This window comes from Cornus florida, unplaced genomic scaffold (genome assembly GCF_030987335.1).
Source record: "Cornus florida cultivar Cherokee Brave unplaced genomic scaffold, ASM3098733v1 CherokeeBrave_3.0.0_Hap2_Chr03, whole genome shotgun sequence".
In the NCBI taxonomy this organism is placed as follows: domain Eukaryota; kingdom Viridiplantae; phylum Streptophyta; class Magnoliopsida; order Cornales; family Cornaceae; genus Cornus; species Cornus florida.
Genome location: NW_026775573.1, coordinates 77,032,377 through 77,052,792, shown reverse-complemented (window position 1 = coordinate 77,052,792; position 20,416 = coordinate 77,032,377). Strand labels below are relative to the sequence as shown.

General features: G+C 33.5%; 1 long non-coding RNA gene across 2 annotated transcripts; it reads right to left on the bottom strand.

The window, feature by feature from the left end:
* Positions 1–10,535: 10,535 nt before the first annotated feature.
* Positions 10,536–15,842, bottom strand: LOC132300789 (uncharacterized). 2 transcript variants are annotated; one of them, XR_009480566.1, is made up of 4 exons: positions 14,598–15,842; positions 13,240–14,413; positions 12,666–12,718; positions 10,536–11,256 (listed from the first exon to the last, which is right to left on the bottom strand). It is a non-coding gene; the product is annotated as an uncharacterized LOC132300789 (long non-coding RNA). The 2 variants fall into 2 exon arrangements; XR_009480565.1 differs by having other exon boundaries at positions 10,557–11,256; positions 13,240–15,842.
* Between the last annotated feature and the right edge of the window lie 4,574 nt (positions 15,843–20,416).

Here is a 20,416-nt window from a genome sequence, read left to right as displayed (position 1 = left end):
ACACAAAGCAACAGCATATAGATTCTCAAGATAATCAACTTAAAGTCTAAAATGCAACATCAACTAAATATAACAATTTAGCATAATTAGAATATCTAATACCACACATCCAGACATAGGTTCTCTAGGTTATCAACTAGAAATCTAAAAGTGTGAAATTAACTAAATATATCAATTTAGTATGGATGTACTTAACAACATCAAAATGATTCATTAAAATCATATACATGGATGTACTTAACAACATCAAAATTGCCAATAACTAAAACCACAAGTTACAATATAAACATGATTGTTAACTTGGAATTGAATGCGAAAACAAATAATGGAAGACTTGGACATCTACGCTCGGAATTCTGCCGAGACCTCAATGGTTATTCCGGGCACTAACCCGCAGGGAAGACCACCCTAAGTGCGCACTATCTCAGACTTAGAGGAGTCACGTCCCCGTACTAGAGCCAAACCCTAGCCGTCTCAACTCAACAATGTTCCAAGATTCCAAAATTAAACCAAATAAGTTCGCAACTTATACATAACTTATATAATGCATGAAAACACCTTCCATGCACAAGTAGGTTGAAACCACACAATCCATGCCTTAGAGTTTCAATTCTAAAATGACATACATAATGTCAATTACAAAGTGTACAATTCACTACACATGGCATCAATATATTCTATTAAGAAAACATGTTCTCATGAATATAAATATAACAACAAAGTTATCCAATGCTCAAAATACAATCAAGTGAATACATAACAAGTTCAAGTCCATGATTTCTATATAGAAACAACTTCTAAAATACCAATAGATCCATTGAGTCATTAGATAGAATTTAATTAAACAAGGTGATTAAATTCTCTAGATTTCAAATAATCTCAAATTAACATATGTTAAGCAACTTATCATGATCTTTACATATATCAAATCAAAAGTGCAAGATAAGCAAGATATCATCAAATAGAATTTAATTAATTTAAATCAATTAAATCTCTAGATTTCAAAAGTTATCCAAATGATCTCAAATTAATTTATATCAAGCACTAAGTCATGGTCATACCATATATCTAGTCTAAGATGGATTACAAGCAAAACACAATTTACTAGAATTTAAACCAAATTAAATCCATTTAATCTCTAGATTTGAAAACTCATCTAAATCAACCCAAATTAATATATACCAAAGATCAACTCATGGCCATGCCATTTACCAAGTCTAAAATGAGTTATAAGCAAACTACCATTAATCATAATTTCTCAAATTAATACACTACATGCATACAAGTTGTATAAGCAACAAAAACATGCAAGACAACAAACATATAACCCTATAACATTCCCTACCTCTCTAGAGAAGTGTCTCTCTAGAATCCAAGGCAAAATCAAAACAAAATGGCAAACCCTTCTAGGGTTATGAAGAGGAAGATGAGGGGAACAAAATGTATTCCCAAGTTCAAGCTTGGAAATCAATGGAAGGCTCTCAAAAATCAAGGTCAAAGCTTAAGGCTTTAGGCTCCATCCATGGAGGCTAGGGTTTTCTTTACAAAAGAGGGAGGAAATGAAAAAAAAGATGAAGATGAAATGTGAGTGGAGGGGATAGAGGTACTCCACTCACTATGTGCTCTTACACTACCTCTCACACACACACTAATGCAAGATCAAATTGTGAGCCTACACTTGTCACAAATCCAAGGCTCCATCCTAGGCTAAATTTCAAGCCTACACTTGTCAACCATCCAAGCCAACAAGTGCACCAATCCTAGGCCAACAAGTGGTTAAATCTCCACCCTCCACATGTCCTCATCCAAGGCCTCAAAGTGTTTCCACACACATGTCAACAAGTGGACCAATGAGAGTGTGACACTTGTCACACTTTCTTAAAATTGCAAAAAAAATCCTTTTTGAAAATATCTTCCAAATTAAATTGCAAAATGGTCCCTAAGACGAAAAATAATTACTTTACAGTAATTACACAAAAACCCCTAAAGTTTAAAAATTTACAAAATGGTTTTGCATCTATACCCTTTACAAGAAAAGTAAGCACTTAACATGCTTTTCTACAAAAGTGAAAATACACATAGCATGTAATCTAAATATCGTGGATGCATGCAAAACCGGAATCAAATCCGAACACAAAAATTGAGGTTATGCTAACAAAGTGACAACCGAGAAAAAGACGAAAGTGAATACTGTCACAAAAGTGAAAATGTGAAAATAACTCGGTCCTCAAAGGAAGTCGTCAATCCACTGATAAGAGTCTCAGAAACCATTCCTGAGTACTCAAGATGACACTAAGTGACGAGAAACTGAACTCAGAAAGGAAAAGATCAACGGAAAAAAAATATCCGTGAAAATCCGAGAAAAGGAAAGGAATGAAAATGACTGGGTCATTACATGTTCCATAATATTTTTCTTCATAGGAAACAACATGCGTTATTGTTATAATACTATAAATAATTTTTGGTTCTCTCCAAAGTCTCTTAGGATTAAGAACCCTACATTTATAAGTATTTCTTATCTGGTGAGGTAACTCATAGCAAATTTCATCTATGGACAATATCCCCTCACAACTTTGGGATAATCCTGAAATTTTATATATGATATATTTCTTATGGTTTTCTAACTCTTGAAATACCATATATTAAATATTTCACCTCATCTACCTTTCCAAGGTTCTATATTCGCTTCTCAACAAGCATATATACCAGTTTCTAGTGCATATGTACTCACTTTATCTCTAGCATATTCTTATAATTACAGTGAATTAATGCTAAAGATATTAATTACAATGGGTTCTAATTAATATTTGCTTCTACATCTCTTGTATTGATTAATTGAGTTATTCATGTTTAGGTTCATGTTAAGTCAGTCATATTAACATGTCATGACCTTTCATGTGTCGCACATCACATAACTCAATCATTTAAGCAAATAACTCACTTATTGTTTAAGCTTTGGATACATCACCACATAGTGAGCACTCACTTCTCAACTATCATTAGTCGTTAAAAGTGAGTTTTTAAACTCTCATTACTAGCTTAGATTAAGCACACTCTTCTCATTAATTACTACTAGTTTATAATGAACACCCACTTTTCTGCTATTATCACTAGCTTGAAGTTTAGTTTGCTCAGTTATTAATTCTAGTAGCTCTTAACTTTAGTACACACTTAACTAAGTAGTTCACATTGGTAGTAGAGTAATTTGCTTTGAAAAATATTCTTCAAAAACTACTACTTTATAAGTAGTATTATTCACTCTTACATGAGCAGATATGATGTATAGCTCAAATAGCTTATAACTAAAATGACTAATCATCACCCGCGTGTTTTTTTTACTACCAAGTATAGAGCTATAACCAATTAACAAATTTTCCTCTTAGGTTCTGTACACTTCATTAATCATTTTAACTTGTAGCTAAGCTAACTAGTTTGCAACTTAGTAACATTTTAGCTTTTAACTAAATTGTACACCAGAGCTGATTAGCTTAATTTAGCATGTCTCGATGTACTTGCTTAGTGTATCCATAACATTTCTCATTGAACCCTTTAGAGTTATCAGAAATCTCTCTCTTATTCTGCCCATTCACAGCTATACGTGTCTTAGACATTAATATAGATCTTTTTCCCTTGACTATTGGGAGAATTGATATAGATAAACTAGTTAATTTTTGTTTGTTCTATTAAATACACAAACCAGTCATGAACTCATATGCAAAGTTAATAATATCACACATTAAATAAACTGTATTGTAAAATTGTATTACTATGCACACTAAGTAATACAGCTACATAATTCAATATTATAGTAAACATTTATAAAAACAATATTGAACTCGCGTAAATAAAAATAACAATATAATTTAATATTAAATTGCATGATTAATTATATCACATAATTAATTTAGCAAAAAATAATATTAAGGAGAATATTTTGCTTCCTTAAAGTTTTGTGGCTCATTCTCCAATAAACATGCTAGAAAATTAAGATCAAAAGATTTAGACGTTCTAAGATTTAGACACCCCCACATTTTTAAGAATTTATAAGAAGGTTTTCGACCTTTCCATAATTCATATGGTGTCACATTCGTTTTTTTTGAAGGTATTTTATTGAGAACATAGTTTGCGGAAAGCAAAACTTATCCCCCACAAATTATGATTTAAATCAGAACTTATCAACATAGCATTCATCATTTCTTCGTGAATTATACCAAGTTCTAAACAATTATAAGAGCATAGTGTTTTGTATTCACCATCTCTATTTGGTATAAATTTAAGATAATATAATATACTACATAATATCATATTACAAAAATAACTCAACCAATATTGAATTATATCAATTATCTATTTATATTTATATAACATGCTTCAGTTTCACATAATATTAAACACATCAATATTTAGCATATTACCATATAATAATGTATATAACAATATTTTATTATATTTCAATTATTAGTATAATCTAAACTTGTTTATATCTTAAATAAAAATATATAATAAAATCTATACAAGGAAAGACTCTGTCTTAAGATTGTTAGTGAAAATATATGTTTCATGTGACATTTAAGATATAACAAACCTTATACTAATATGTCATGAGATAATTAATAATATGCTAAGAAATCATTAATTAAATATGCAACTCTATATTTAATTAAAGATGCAAAATAAAGTAATGAAATAATAATTATAAATAAAGAACCTGGACCGAGGCTAGTATTGGATACTATGTCCTTAAGACAGATTCGCCTCGCTATGGTGCTAACGAACTCAGTAGCGTCTATCTTCCAGGATACAACGGTCTACATCCACCAGTAGCAGCACTACAAACTCGTGGATACGGCGAACCTTCTCCGTGTAATACTCTCTCTGACTCAAAAATGCATCTATGCTATATAAATGCTGAATTGGGTGCAATTCGAATCAAATGGTTTGGACCAATCTTAATATGGTTCAATGAAATTGGATTAAGGTCTAAGTGGTTCGGACCACTTAACCTATGGTTTGAACCCACTTGGGTTGGGTTCAAGTCTAGAGAGGGAGATAGAAGAAAATGAAAATGAACAACTTGCAAATGATCCAAAGGGGGGTATTTATAGAAACAGAAATGCCTTTTTGGATTGGGTGTATCTCTTCATTATTGGACACAACCATTGCAACAGGCTGCAATGGTTCACATGGTGTCTGTTCACCACTAGACACATCTATTCCAATAAGTTGCAATGGTTCACATGGTGTCTGTTCACCAATAGACACATCCATTCCAATAGGTTACAATGTGCTTTTTCGAGTGGGTGCAACCATGGGTTATGATGGTTCGGAAAGAGGTGTAACCCTTTGAAAAAACTAAAAAGTGGTTTTTTAATTTAAAGGTGTAACCCTTTAGAAAAAACTAAAAAGGGGTTTTTTAATTTAAAAGGTGTAACCCTTTAGGAAAACTAAAATATGGTTTTTTAATTTTAAAGGTGTAACCTTTTAGAAAAACTAAAAAGTAATTTTTTTAATTCAAAAAACCAACCACCCAGAAAACCCACCCATTTGTGAAACCCATTTAAATAAGCCCAACCTAAAATTAGGCCCAATCCAAAATTCCAAAAAAGAATAATCTGGATTTTACAATTAGGCCCAAGCCCAAGCCCAAGCCCAAGCCCAAGCCCAAATCCTAAACTCAGCTTATTTAAATTTCAATTTGTTTCAACATTTTTTTTCATATGGGACAAACACTTCCCACATTTTGCATACCTATTTAGGCTTATCAAAACACCACACTTTGGAGCTAATTTCCCATTCATCCGGAAACGGATTTCAGAAAGTAAATATACAAAATTCATCTCCTTGCGGAGAGAAATGCGCTTGTCTAGAGATCCGTAAAAAATTATTAGCGGAATCTATTTCAAATCTCATCCAAAGTTTATGTTTTTAATACCCCCGTTTCCAACATGTTGTCGGTTTGATCCGGCGTGACGTCCAAGCATCCACTTTGTTTGATTTTGCATTTCATTTTTAAGCTGATAACTAGATGATGTTGTAACTTGTTGTTTCTTATTTGTCGTTCCATTTTAAGTTATAGAATGTTAACTTTGCGAAATTATGCTTTATGCGTTGTATTGGAAGTTCCAATATTGGTTAAATTGCATCAATATTGAAAATCATGTTTTAACGTTCTAATAAAGCTTAGGATTGATCCTATTGATTCATTTATAACATAGACGTTAGGTGGCATGAACCACTACTATTATTTTGTGCTTTAGATTCTAAGTTGATGGCTTTGAGAACTTAAACCTTGTTGCATTGTATAACATGCTCTTTTGTTGTTGAATTGCACGGGTAATGTGATTCTTGTTAACTTGTATTCAAATATGCTTTTGTCATGTTGTATGGATTACTCTAGACCTAGTTCAATTGTATTGAAAATGCAATTCATGTTAATCTATGCTCAAGCATTGTTCTTGTCGTGTTCTTTGGATTATCCCAATCATGATTCATTTCAAACACGTATGTATATCATGATTCTTGTTGCTTAGACTCTAAGGTAGCTTAGGATGCTCCCCGAGTCTCACTTGGACATAGACGTTAGGTTGCATGAGCCCCTTTAACATGTTTCACCTTAAGGTGATAAATTTGTAAAATGCTAGGTTGATGCATGCTCATCTCCTACGAGTAGCTTTATGTTACTCAACCCTACGATACTGGGGCATATTTCAGGTACGAAGACTTGGTTCATGAAGCCTAGGATTCCTTGGATGTCGTGTAGCTTTCAAGTTTCCATTTCATGCAAATGTTAGCATGAAATGTCATTTTGTAGACTTATATGTCAAAATATGTATATTTGATTCCATGTATGTAATGTATACATAAGTGCACTCCTTTCAATGTATTTGACATGTATGAGATGAGGCTGGAGGCCAATGACATGTGTATTGTATTCTATACAATTTTTCAACTTCATGAAATATTATGAAAACCTTGAAAAATCGCAACTCATTGCTTCACTATAGTTGCATCGGGTGTGGGAATTCAATTTTCATTCTTTCATAGGGTCTTTTTAATCATGTTTGAAGTGTGGCCAAGGGCCAAATGGTCATTTGATCCCGTTTTGCATTTTTGGATTCTATGTTTTCCATTCCAAGTCCATTTTCGCCTTTCTGCCCGTTGGGGGGTCAGATTTTGCATCGGTTATATTTTTAAGCCATGGACCATTGTAGCACGTCTAAATAGGTAAGTTACGTTTGCGTGCATAGTTGTTTCTGGGCAAAACCTCATCGTTTGTGTTTTGAGCCTCTTGTGAATTCATTACGCATTTTTTTTGCATATTCTAATCTAGGGGCATTATGGACCTTTTACCTCAGTTTTATTTTCTTCCTTCAACATGGTCGCTTAGAAAACGTGATTTTGGGAGGGGTTTCTTTTTCGTGTTTTTCCAGAAAAGGTCGTCTTGGTACCGGAAATCCCTCGTAAAGTTTCAGCTTCCAGTTTTCATTTAGCAGCTTTATGACCCTCTTGTTCAGTTCTGATCTAGGGGCATTTTGGGGATTTCACAGTGAGTTTTTTTCAATTCCGTCCATGGTGTTGGGTAGAAAACTCGATTTTAGGGGGTGTTTCTTCTTCGTGTTTTTCCAAAAAAACTCATCTTGACCTCCGTTTCAAGCCTCAGTTCTGGGCAGATCAAAAAAAATGTAGCAGCAGCCAAGGGCTGCCACCAGCCATGTCTTTGGGCACCGGCATGCACGCCGGTGGGCTCGCGCATGGGCGCCGTGTGCGCCATGGCCCCTCGTCGGGCCGCCGCGACGTCAATTTTTCTTTTGGGCTTTTCTCCTTCGTTCGGACTCCGATTCAAGTGAATTTTTTTTTTTAACTTGACTAATTTTTCGCTGTCTTTCCAACGGTGTGCTCAGTTGCACCCGATTCTTCCTGGATAATTGCCAGTTTACCCTTTTTGCTTTAAGTGCTCGTTTTTCTTCGTCATGCCATTTCTCCTTCGTTCGGACTCTGAATCATGACATTCTTGAGTCCATCTTTATTACTTTTTCGTTGTCCTTCCGGCGGTGTGCTCGGTGGCACCCGAATCTATAGTTTTCAGAAATGACTATTTTGCCCCTGGGGGCTTATTTGTCATATTTTTGATCTTTTGCTTCCGCATTAGTTTTTGTTGAGTTCCACAACCTCATGGAAGGTCACTTTGACTTCTTAGAGTCTTGTTTTCTGTTTTCGCTTCCGCATTTGGATCCGTTATCAGATCATCCTTACTGTTTATCACAGGACACGCTGGCCTAAAAACCAGGGTCGTCACAGAGTTGAAAGCCTATATTGATAATTCTTTATTGGTTTGGTTTTCATCTTTCAACTTGTCTTTTTTTTCTTAACAATTAGTATTCTCTGAAATTATATGTTTTTCTAACTCTTTAAAGACTAACTCAAAAAAATTGTGGGTTAAACAAATATTGAAATTTTATATTATAAAAAAAAAAATAAACCAGACAAATCTAATATTTAGTCTAAACGAATGACCACAATTGCTATATTATGGTTGCTTAGTTGATTGGTGTTGTCATCAAACCATGTAAAGTAGGTAAAAAACAATTTAATGACTTCCGATGCATTTAAATAAATTCAAAGCACTTAGGAATGTACTAATGTCAGAAATGCAACACATGAAACAGGTAGAAAGAAATTAAATCAAAAATCAAGTAATTCAGTTCCTAAGCATAGGAAAAGACTTAATTAAAATTGAACAATCTAGATATTGTGATGAATTCATCCATTGATTTATGTATTTCACAAGTCCTTGGTATGTTCATAGTTCTTAAGTTCTTTTTATTTTGTGACGCCTATATTTTGTGAAGCCTATGATGTATAGCACCGTTGTTTTGTAAAATCCTAGCAAGATACATGTATGAAATGTATGTATTTTCCATGCAAATAGATTTAGAAATGGTGTTTTGGTAGATGACTGGGGTAGTTCTCCTACCGTTGTTAAATCTATGAGGATATATTGTCAATAAATGAGTTAAAAATATAGTATCTTTTATAATTGTTCCCCCCATTGATTTGTGTTAAATTTGTTCTAACTTATGAGCTATATACTCCTTTTCTTGTCAAGGAACTTCCATTATTTTGGTTTTAGGTTAAGTTATCATCTATGGTCAGTTGGAGAAAATGATATATATATATATATATATATATCTTTAACTCTTTCAACCGTGGGAGTTTTCTAAAATTCTGTTTTAAAATTTCTCTAGTTCTTCCTTGGAAATGAATTTGTATCAGGGGATGTAGTGCTTCAAATGCTACAAAATATTTACCATACGTTCCCCTCTGTGTCTAAAGTCTCTCTGCAAAATTTGATAATTTTTGGACAGGTGTGTATTTTCTATAAAAAAAACATTGACTTTTTATTATTTTATTTTTTTTTATTTTTTTTTTTTTCAGGGACTGATTTTGAGAAAATGATTTTATGGACTTCCCGACATCATTAAATTATGAAACTTTCTAGTTCATGTGTCTAGTTTCTAAAAACAAGGCTACAAAATTTTATCAGCTCCACAAACAACTAAGCAAGCCAAAGTTCGGCACGTGGTTGGATTTTAGCACAAGCTGTGAAAGCCTTCTTCCTTCTAAAAACTATTTTCACTAGTGTATTTCCAGCATTCAGAAATGGCTCAGTCACATTGTACTCTAAGTCTAGTTTCTAAATAATTTTACTTTTCCTCGTTCTGATGAAAATTAAATTTTCTATGATTTTTCGAATAACCGCTGCACAAAATTTTTATTTAGCTGAGCATTGTTGTTCCAATTTTTGTTTTAACCTTATTAATTGAGCCCTATGGTCTTGGGGCATGACTGGTTTTGTTTTCATCTTCCAACTTGTCTCCTTTATAGATTGTTCGCTTGTCTCATTACCATTGTAGGAGATATATTTCTATGTAATGCAACTGTATGTTATAGAGAGAGAGAGCTAAAATGAGAGATGAAGTGGTGATTTTGAGAAAGGGATTGCATAGTATTTATAAGAGAGAATTAAGAGTAGCCAGTTTTCAGATTGGTGTCCATAATACCAAAACAGTTAACAATACTTGGACATATCACAAAGAGGTAGGGACATGAGAGACGCCGCCCTCCATACTAGTATTACTACAAACTTCTCAACTCTTCTGTAATCCCAGCTTGTCCTTTCTCTATCTTTATATATATATATGTGTGTAAATGTGTATTATATATACACAAATATTATAAAATAGTGGGATATCAAGTCTAACTTTTTGTAAACACCTCATTCTAAACTGATCTCTTTCCAATCTTTTGTCATCATAATTTGTGTTATAAGTTGAATATAGTAGTTCTTTTTATATATTTATTTTTAATTAATTTTCGGCTAATACATTGCCTTTAATCATCTTAAAAGTACAAGATTATCTACTTATCACACTATTTCGACTTCTTTCTCTTACATAACAGATCCAGATGCAGAGGTAATTGCACTATCTCCCAAGACCCTAATGGCAACAAATAGGTTCATTTGTGAGGTATGCAACAAAGGGTTCCAAATTGAGCAAAAACTCCAGCTCCATAGAAGAGGACACAACCTACCTTGGAAGCTAAAGTAGAAAACTACAAAAGAAGTGAAGAGGAAGGTGTATTTGTGAGAAGTGGACATAATCAAGAAGCATTACTTAAGAAAGTATGGTGAGAAGAAGTACAAGTGTAAGAAATGTTCAAAGAGATATGCGGTTCAATCTGACTGGAAAGCCCATTCTAAGACATGTGGTACTAGAGAATACAAATGTGACTATAGCACTCTTTTTTCAAGGTAATTAATCCACCCCATTTTTTCTTACATCAATTATATGCATATAATATGAATAACAACTAATACATAAAAAAAAAAAAAAAAAAAAAAAAATTAAGTTGCCAACTTGCATTAACTCCTTAACCAACATTATAAACAACTTCTCCTCCACAACAATCAATCAAAACCTCCACATACGATGAGCCCATACTCCCATGCTTTCAACATTTTAAAACAAGAAATAAAAATGGCCTCCACATGGGCCGATGTACCAATAAGGTAATAAAGTTCAAGATACACCACAAAATTGGTCACTTAAAGGCATGTGACCCCCATTTAAAAATGTGCAATCATAAAAGAATTTTATCGAACATAAAGACCATATAACTTACAAATTGTGATGTACTTGATAGGCTATGCAATCGACGCTCCCATTATTGTCTTTTCCTAGCCCCTTTGGAAGACTACATTTCAAGTACATGCAAATCAATTAAAGAAAAAATAACACCAAAATACACCCTAAGTGGAGATAGTTAAATGAAAAAACTCAAAAATAAGGGACATTATAAACAAATACATACAAAATCAAGATCACAAAACATCATTAAAACATCTTTGCATGATCATGTGAGAAGTCCATAGAGAATCCATGGAATGAGAAGCCCTTTCAACACCACTGGTTTGGATTGAATTGTAATTGGGAAAGATTTGAGCTGAAAGGGTTTTAACACCAAGACTACTGCTCTAGCACCAACCCAACACTCCCATCATTGACTGCTCTTATAATAGCTTTTGTGAATTTTACTGGAGATAAAATGATTTATCATGTGGAGTAAAGATCAATAATTGTATAAGTGAGAAAAAGTAATCTAATTTTCAATGTAATGTCAGCAAAATCAGAAGACAAAGAGTAAAATGGGTTGACTATAAAAAATACTTCTGCTATGATAGTTGCTCTAAACATATGTGTCAAATGAATTATAGGCACCTCCTTTTGTAGTCGTGTGTGTGTGTGTATATATATATATATACCATGTAAATTCAACTCATGCACTAGCTGTGAAAAGAAACAAGATCCACCATTCTTTTGGCTCATTTACAAATATTATCAAGTTCACTATATTTAATTTATGCATATAGCTTATTCAAGTAGCTTCCTTTCTAAATGTCCCTTTAATGTTTCAAGAATTTGACATTTAGAATGCCGGCTCACTATGACAAACTACAAATGTAAAAAATAAAATAAAAATTCCAAATGACTTCTCCAAAGATTCAACAACCAAGAGATCCTTCAAAAAAATCGTATATGAAATGTAACTCCCAAAACTTAGGTCAATAGTTTCATACAAACTCAGATGAAAAATATGCTTCCATGATAAGAATTATAAAATAAATAAATAAATAAAACTAAACAAATATATAACTTTTGGTGAACCATCTATGCAGTGAATATCTAGGTGTGTTTCAACACACAGGTTTTTAGTCATATCAGTGAAGATCATGTTTCCCTTGGGTAGAGAAAAAATACAAAAAATTGAACTTAATGAATTTTATGGTAATAAAGATAGTAAAATAATCGTATAACTGGTAAGAAAGTGCAAATGCAAAATTCTAAACACATTCTTACTTGAAACAACTATTATTAGGGTAGTAAGAGAACAATTTTTTTTTTTTAAGGGTAAAATCAATTTGATAAGATAATATGATATACAATACAAGTTAGCCCAGGCTAACCAAATACAAGAATAGCCCATGAGATAGCCCAAAGCATAAGAGCAAAACAAACCCAGCAAGAGTTACATTTGACATAACACAAAGCAATGTGTTTGTAGCAAGAGAACATTTATAAAAAAGAACAAGCATAGTTTTTTACCTTTTATGTATATCACATAGTTTGAAGAAATGAAGCCAATTGATGAAATGTACCTGTCAAGAAAAAATATTTATCTCTAATGATAGAAGAAGCAGAAAAAATTAAAACAAATGTACTTTTTGGTTATTCAATTAATCTTAAATACCTACTTCTACTACACAATTAAGACTATAAACTTTTTCTCATATTACATACTAGAATCCTGCAGTCACATGCAATCATTTAAACATTGGATCCTATATGCCTTTAATTCTGATCATATATGCTCTAAAAATTTTGCTTGTTAATTTTGTTAAAAGACAAAGTAGTATTACAATAGTAATCTTGAGAATCCATAATAAGGAATTCTTTAAAATAGTCATCAAACTATTAGTATGCAAGGTTCCCTGAAGCCAACAAGCTGGCTATATTGGTCACTCATAATTTCTAATATTAGGCATTCAATTGCCTTTGAGGTTTGAACCTTTCATCAAGTTTTAAAATGCTAACATGTGATAAGTCAAAACTCTTCAAATTATTCAAATTTGTATGCTCCCTTACTAAGACTTTGAGCATCGTTTTATTATTTGCTAACCTCATTGTTTTCAACCGCTCCAAGCTACCCTTCAGCATTGAATCCAACACATTAAAAACTGCACATAGATCTCTTTTATCGTCATGACCCTTGTTATGTGGAAAACAAAATACAAACAATATACATGCAACGAATTAAAGAACACAACCACAAGTTTCTTCAAAAGAACTCACCAAACTTCAAACTTTCTTTTTTCTAATATTTGTGAACAAAATACAAACAAAATACATGCAATGAATTAAAGAAATAGTACTTAAAACACAGTAAAGTCAAGGTAGATGGGGATGTAAATGAATTTGTCCTGAAGTAATCAAGAGTCAGTCCTTGGCATTAAATGATTTGCAGAGCCCTGCAAATAATCCAATTTAAACAAGAGGAGAGAGAAAGAGATAAAAAACGCCATTTAATAAAAAGTTTCTGAAATCATCATAATTATTTTATCACTACTATAAATTGCTCTATCAACTAATTGAGATATTGTAATATTCTTGAAAGAAAATACTGAAGCCACAAACAAAATAGGGAGCCAAAATCGAACTCGTTATGATTTGAGCCGTCTAATGACATCTGCACACATCAAAACCAAAAACAAAATATCAACATCAACAGCTCAAAAAAGAGTAAAGAAAAACTTGTTATCATCATCATCAATGTCACAGTCAATTACCAATTAACATTAAAGCAAATTAGAGAGTGATAATCTTCTAATTTTAAAAAGAAATAGATTTGACCCAACAAAATAAAAGATCTTTTTTTTTTTTTTTTTTTTTTTTTTTTTGGAGGAAATGAATGGTTCACGGACAAAATACTAGGTGGGTAGGCTTTAAATGTGAAAAATAAATGGAATTTAATCCAATTCATGAGCTGAAAGGAACAGCCAGCTAAGACTACCCTAGTTCTTGAATTTAAACGATGTCAAGTTTTCTATTTTCTGCAACTGAACACTTAAATAAATGCATTGAATGACATAATGTATTAAAACTATAATTGCATTAAACCCAGTTCGTGTAAATGTTTGTGTGTATAAATATAATATTAGTCATGAAAAATAATAGTTGAAAATTGAAACTCACATAGAAAGTAGTGACAGCCCCTGCAGAGTCACCTTCTACAAGCTTGATCTGAATATTTACCTTCCCAAACAAATACTTGTTTTTGGATTGAAATCCAGCCCCTGAAATTGCATATATTTTATATAAATCAGATTTAAAAAAAAAAAAAAATAGACCAAGAGCATCAAGAACAAAAAATAAAAATAAAAACTTAAGCAGAAAAATAAGTAAATGAAAACTAAAATTGAGACACCCAATACATAACAAGGAAAATCATGAAGACCCAACACAGATTTATTTGTTTACCAGAATAGTTATCTAGTTTCATCTTAAGAAGCTCTCCTTCATTGAGGAAATCGTCCAGTGCCCATTCTTAACTTTATAATCTACTAAGCCAGTCACTTACATCGTCCCAAGCAATCAAGGATCTTGGCATTTACTTGATCAAAAGACTTGATAAATATTAGGCAAGGAGGCAATATAAAATTTTCAACATAAATGATTCCAGCAAATAAATAGAAGCCTCGAATGTTAAAAACATAAACTCAATGGCAAAATGTGTATATCCCTAAATAGTTCTTAGACTAAAGAAGCTCTCAAAATTCATCAACCATGTTCCTTCTATCCTACATAAAAGGGAGAAGGGGTTATGTTAATCCCCCCTTATTATTTGGTGGTTTGACTTTGTAAATCTGAACTATCCAGTTGGATGTTGTGAATGCTTCTTCCAGGTATTCAAGCTTTACGTCCTTATTTCCTATTTCAACTTCCCTCGCTCGATCATACCTGCCATAACAAAAAGCCATTACAAGACATTAACGATGTAGTTTAGGCCTCATGAAAGCATAACAATGCCTCCATTGCAAACCAATCTGAAACAGACTTCTATAAAACAAAAGTCGAGTATATAAAATGTAACTCACGAGGTAAATTTGAAAGAGACATAAGAGTTTGTTACCATATTACTTCTAACATTGGCAATGATCCTGTTCAAAGATTAATTTATGTTTCTAAGTTTTCATTAGCACAAGTCTAGATCAGGGTGTAAATTACAGCCGTACAACAACCTTGCCATGATTCAGAAAAATGACTTTCATGCCTGACTTGTTCTCTTGATGATGCGAAGGAAGAGTCTGCTTAAAGAAAGCCGAGAGATAAAAGATAGAGAACAGGCAAAGTAAGGAAGACGCTTAGTTGCAAGATATTAAAAAAACTGAACCACTCCTGTAAAACAGCAATTATGAATTAAAACCGAAAAAATAAAAATAAAAATAATTAAAAGTTTAAACTAAAACAATAATTTCAATAGCCAAAAGAATTTATGCTCCAAACACAACATAATATATGAAAATAGATTAAATTTAATATCCCCTTACAAGTTCAACAAATTTCAAGCAAAGAGATTAAATTTTTGCCAAAGAGATTTAAACGAAATTCGTAACAGATAAGGGGAAAAGTAAAAGGAAACAACCTGATCTGTGTGTGTATAGAGAGATAATTACGCCGTTGAAAGTGCACTAAACACATGTGGTGTGCCGTCAAGCACCAACGTCTAAAGATGTGCAAAAGATAGTGAATGTGCAATGTGGCCAAGTTTTAAATTTATAAATGCCACTACTACCTCTAACTAAAAATATAGCTAGGGTGAGTAAGGATCGTCCCAAGGGATTGTGGGCATACTTGCAATGGAAACAAGATATAGGATTAGTAGGTCGAATGATCAAAAGGTTGTTTGTTTGGTCGATAAAAGTACAATGCAATTGAAATTAAAGCAAGTAAAAGGTAACAATTTAGAAAATAGGGAAAAAATATGGAGGAGAAGACTTAGGGTACTAGAGCTCACCACTAAGCTTGACTTCACTAAACACTAGCAATTGTATATCAATGGGGAAATTGAATTGTAACTTATGTGTGTGTGTGTGTGTGACATTAATTGAAACTAGGCATGGATGAAAAATAAGTATAAATTGTCTAGCCAATTCAAATAAAAAGTATAACCTATCAAATGAGACCAAAATCCATTCAATGAAACCACAATTTATGCACACACAACTATCTAAAAATATACACCCTTTGCATTTATAAGTATGGAACACCAAGGAACAAGAAAAGATTGTCCACCTATCTATGAATCTAAAGCATCTACACTACATCTACACTAAAGACATGGAAATTAAACTAAGTAAGCTAAAGGTGTGGCACAATCCATCAAGAAACAAGTGTGAACCATCAAATAAATTGCAAGAGTGTTCAATTAAGCACTATATTTTGATCATCACTAGATTAACTTCATCCATACACATAGACATGCATAAATTCCATTAAATCTAGAGAAAAACACATAAATCATCCATTCTAGCATACATAGACATATGATTAGAAATAGATAATAAATTGGAAGCATTAATCCATACATATCAAGTAGAAACCACAAGATATATATATAAATCCATGATCAAAACATTTATTACAAGTAAATACCCAAAAATATACAAAGCACTATGTCTAGGAAGCAAACTTAAAGGTTATTTTGGCCCCAAATAGATGTCTAGCCACTCATTGAAGTAGTCATCCAACTCTCAAGGGCTATCTACATGGTAGGAATGACCTCCTTCTTAATGAAAACCCTAGAGGAATGGAAGAACTCCCAAAATGTGTAAAGCTCTCTCTAGTCTCTAGCCTTCTCTCCAAGATAGATGATGAATAATATTCTTCTTAGATGATACGAAGATATTGAAGATATGAAGAGATGCTTTAAAAATGGCTCCAAATCCTTATATAAGAGGTTCAAGTGTCCCACCCAATGGTCTAGATTCGTGCACTAGGGTCCTTGCAAATGATTGCACCACGAGCTAACTTTTAATGAGCTGGAATTTGTTTTAATTTGGACTTGAGGATGTTCGATCAATCAAACTTTATTGAGATCGATCGAACTTAGGTGAGATTCATCGAATGCTATAGATATCGATCATGCTTGGCGGCACCTTTTTGAATAAAGACAAATCTCTAACATATTTTGGGATATTTTGGGAAAGAGACAAAAGTGGTAGGTGAGGTGGTAGGTGAGGATAAGATCAAATATTTTCGATTAATCGAAGAGAAGTTGGATCAATCGAGCATGGTGGAATCTTTTGGATAAGGACAAGGGCTTGGATCCATCTTAAAGTACCTAGATCGATCACATCTATATCGATCGAAGAAAAGTTGAGATCGATCAAACTTATTGACTTTCCACCCTTTGTTTCATTTTGCTTCCACTTTGCTCTTTTCTTCCATTCAGCTCGAGATAACTTTTTTAATGCTCTTATTTGGCTGAATTAACTTATTATTGGGATAAGCACCTGAAAAGTGCAATAACATGAAATTAATCTAAAACGGGAAAGTAAGATAGATAAATGTCCTAAAATACTCGAGCTTAAGGGGTTTAAATGTGCACTTTTCAGCGCTCATCACACCCCCAAACCTAAATATTGCTAATCCCTAGCAATGAACTATAAAGTAAAGGACTGAAATGAACAACTATACAACTATGAACTAGAAAACAATAAATGGATAACGTCACTTTCGTAGGGAGCACGATTGCATTTAGTACATGCAACAAGCCTTTTAAACCCTAGGTTACCCCTAGTGGACGAGTGAAGTCTCGTGAGTGTTTCTAGAAATGATACCCATAAACATTAAGCTCATTCTCACAAAAGAGGTACCAATATTGCAAACAAGCATTGGGAGAAAACTATCTCAAGTATGCAATTTTTCAACCATTTCTAAGTAATCTCTCAAAATTTTAACATCAAGTAAGCAAGTATGGTCCTCCACACATCAAGAAAATGATAATGCAAATCAAAATAACACTAGAATCCTTTTTGAGTGAACCGGTATCAAATATGTTGCTAGCTAAGCCAACTAAAGAAGTTATCACATCCTTACCCTCAAACTAGTACACAAATCTAGTCCTGATCATCAAAACAAATAGTGGACCTTTTATTAAAGCTTTATTGATCTAGGTGCACTTATTCTTTTCACTTAATTTTTTTTTTTAATCCTAAGGGTCAAAGATGGAAGCATAGTGTAATGTGTTGATCTATTAAGCTTTCTAGAGATCCATGAAGTCGAGCGTTAGGTCAATGACTCCCAAACGAGACGGCTTTCGGACATTAGGCATTAAAACACCCCTAAGGACTTACAAGCTCAAATCAACTAGGCTACAAATCAAAACAACCTCCATCTAAAATTCGCTTTTTTATTTGCTTTTGTAACTTTTCTTCTTCTTCTTCTTCTTTTTTTTTTTTTTTTTTTTTTTTTTTTTTTTTTTTTTTTTTCAATTCAGTTATTAACCTAAAGTTTGGGCCTTCCACCTTTTGGTTGAGAAATTCAATGCTTGATGAGGCTAGAATCCCGGCTACTCAATGAAAAGGGTTTGTTATTCACCTTTATCAAGAATGAAAGCTTTCAATGCACTACTAGCCCAATTGGGATATAACCAATTCAATAATCAACAAAGCATGTACCCCACAAATGAATGCTAGTGTGCGCGCCTGTGCTAGTGTAGAATCCTAGAGTGAATCTCAAAATAATCACAAAATCAGGATGATGTGGACCACAAGTGCAAGCAAGATATCAATCTTTCGAAAAAATTACTCCTAAATGGCATCCACAAGGCATACAAGGAGTATTGGACTCTCAAGTCAAGCAATTTTAAAATTTTAAGCCATATAGTCCTCCAAAGATCAAAGTCATAGCTAGTCATGGACCAATCATAGAAAATCCCTCAAATACCAAAGTCATGCTTAAAATTTAACACCCATTACCCCCAAACTTAAACGGCACAGTGTCCTCAATGTGCAAAGAGAATAAAGGAAAGAGTATACCAATACAGTTATGGTAAAGAATGACCGGGACAGAATTATCCAAAGTGGGTGATATAACTCCCCCAAACTTGGGAGTAACTGTGGGCCTGAAAAGATGGCACTGGGATAAAACTCATCAGATAACAAAGGGATAATAACAGTGCATAGTGGACATATAAGTGTAAATGGGATAAATAATGAAATAAAGAGAGGAATAAAGGTAGTCCTAAAAAAATTTAGGCAGTACTCTCTCTCACTGAAGTCACTGGGATGTACTTGATAAATGGAGTCAATCACAGATAAATGTATCAATATAATATCCAGACATGATAATATACAGTACATCATAGTATCAGGACCAACAGACTAGCTGCAAAAATAGTAGTATCAAAATAACAGTAATGTATGACAGATATATAAAGAAATGATGAGCGTAAAAAGATAGAAAGGTCAGGCAGATGAGGTCGGGTGAGCGGGGCGTGATCCCCTGATATCTCTGGATAAATCCTGCAATGTAGCCATGACGTCTGAGCGGAGAGATGCCACATCAGTGCTGAGGGAGGCCACATTTGACCGAAGAGAGACAACTTGTGACAACCCTAGTTTTTAGGCTAGTGTGTCCTATGATGAACTGAAGATTGACCCGATAATGAATCCGATATGTGAAAGCGAAAACAGAAAACAAGACTCTAAGAAGTCAAAGTGACCTTCCATGAGGTCGTGGAACTCAATGAGAACTGATGCGGAAGCAAAAGGTCAAAAATATGACAAATAAGCCACAAGGGTAAAATAGTCATTTTACATAGAAATGACGTCCCTAGAATGTAAATTATTCTCGAAACACATCCATGACTTCCCGTGAAGTCATGGAACTCAAAAGAAAGTAGCGGAAGCGAATTACACGAAAACCGGACAAAAATAGCCTCAAGGGCAAAATGGTTATTTTTAAAAAATGTGGATTCGGGTGCCACCGAGCACACCGCTAGAAAGACAACAAAAAAATAATCAGAATGGACTCAAGAATCGCATGATTTCGGAGTCCGGACGAATGAGAAACGGCCTGGCGAAGAAAAATTAGCACTTAAGGCTAAAAGGGTAAACTGGTAATTATCCAAGAAGATCCGGGTGCAACCGAGCACACCGTTGGAAAGACAGTGAAAAATTAGTCAAGTACAAAAAGAAGTTCACTCGATTTGGAGTCCGGACGAGAGAGAAGCGAGGGTTTGAAGTTGAGACGTTGCAGCGGCCCGACGAAGGCCATGGCGCACACGGTGCCCA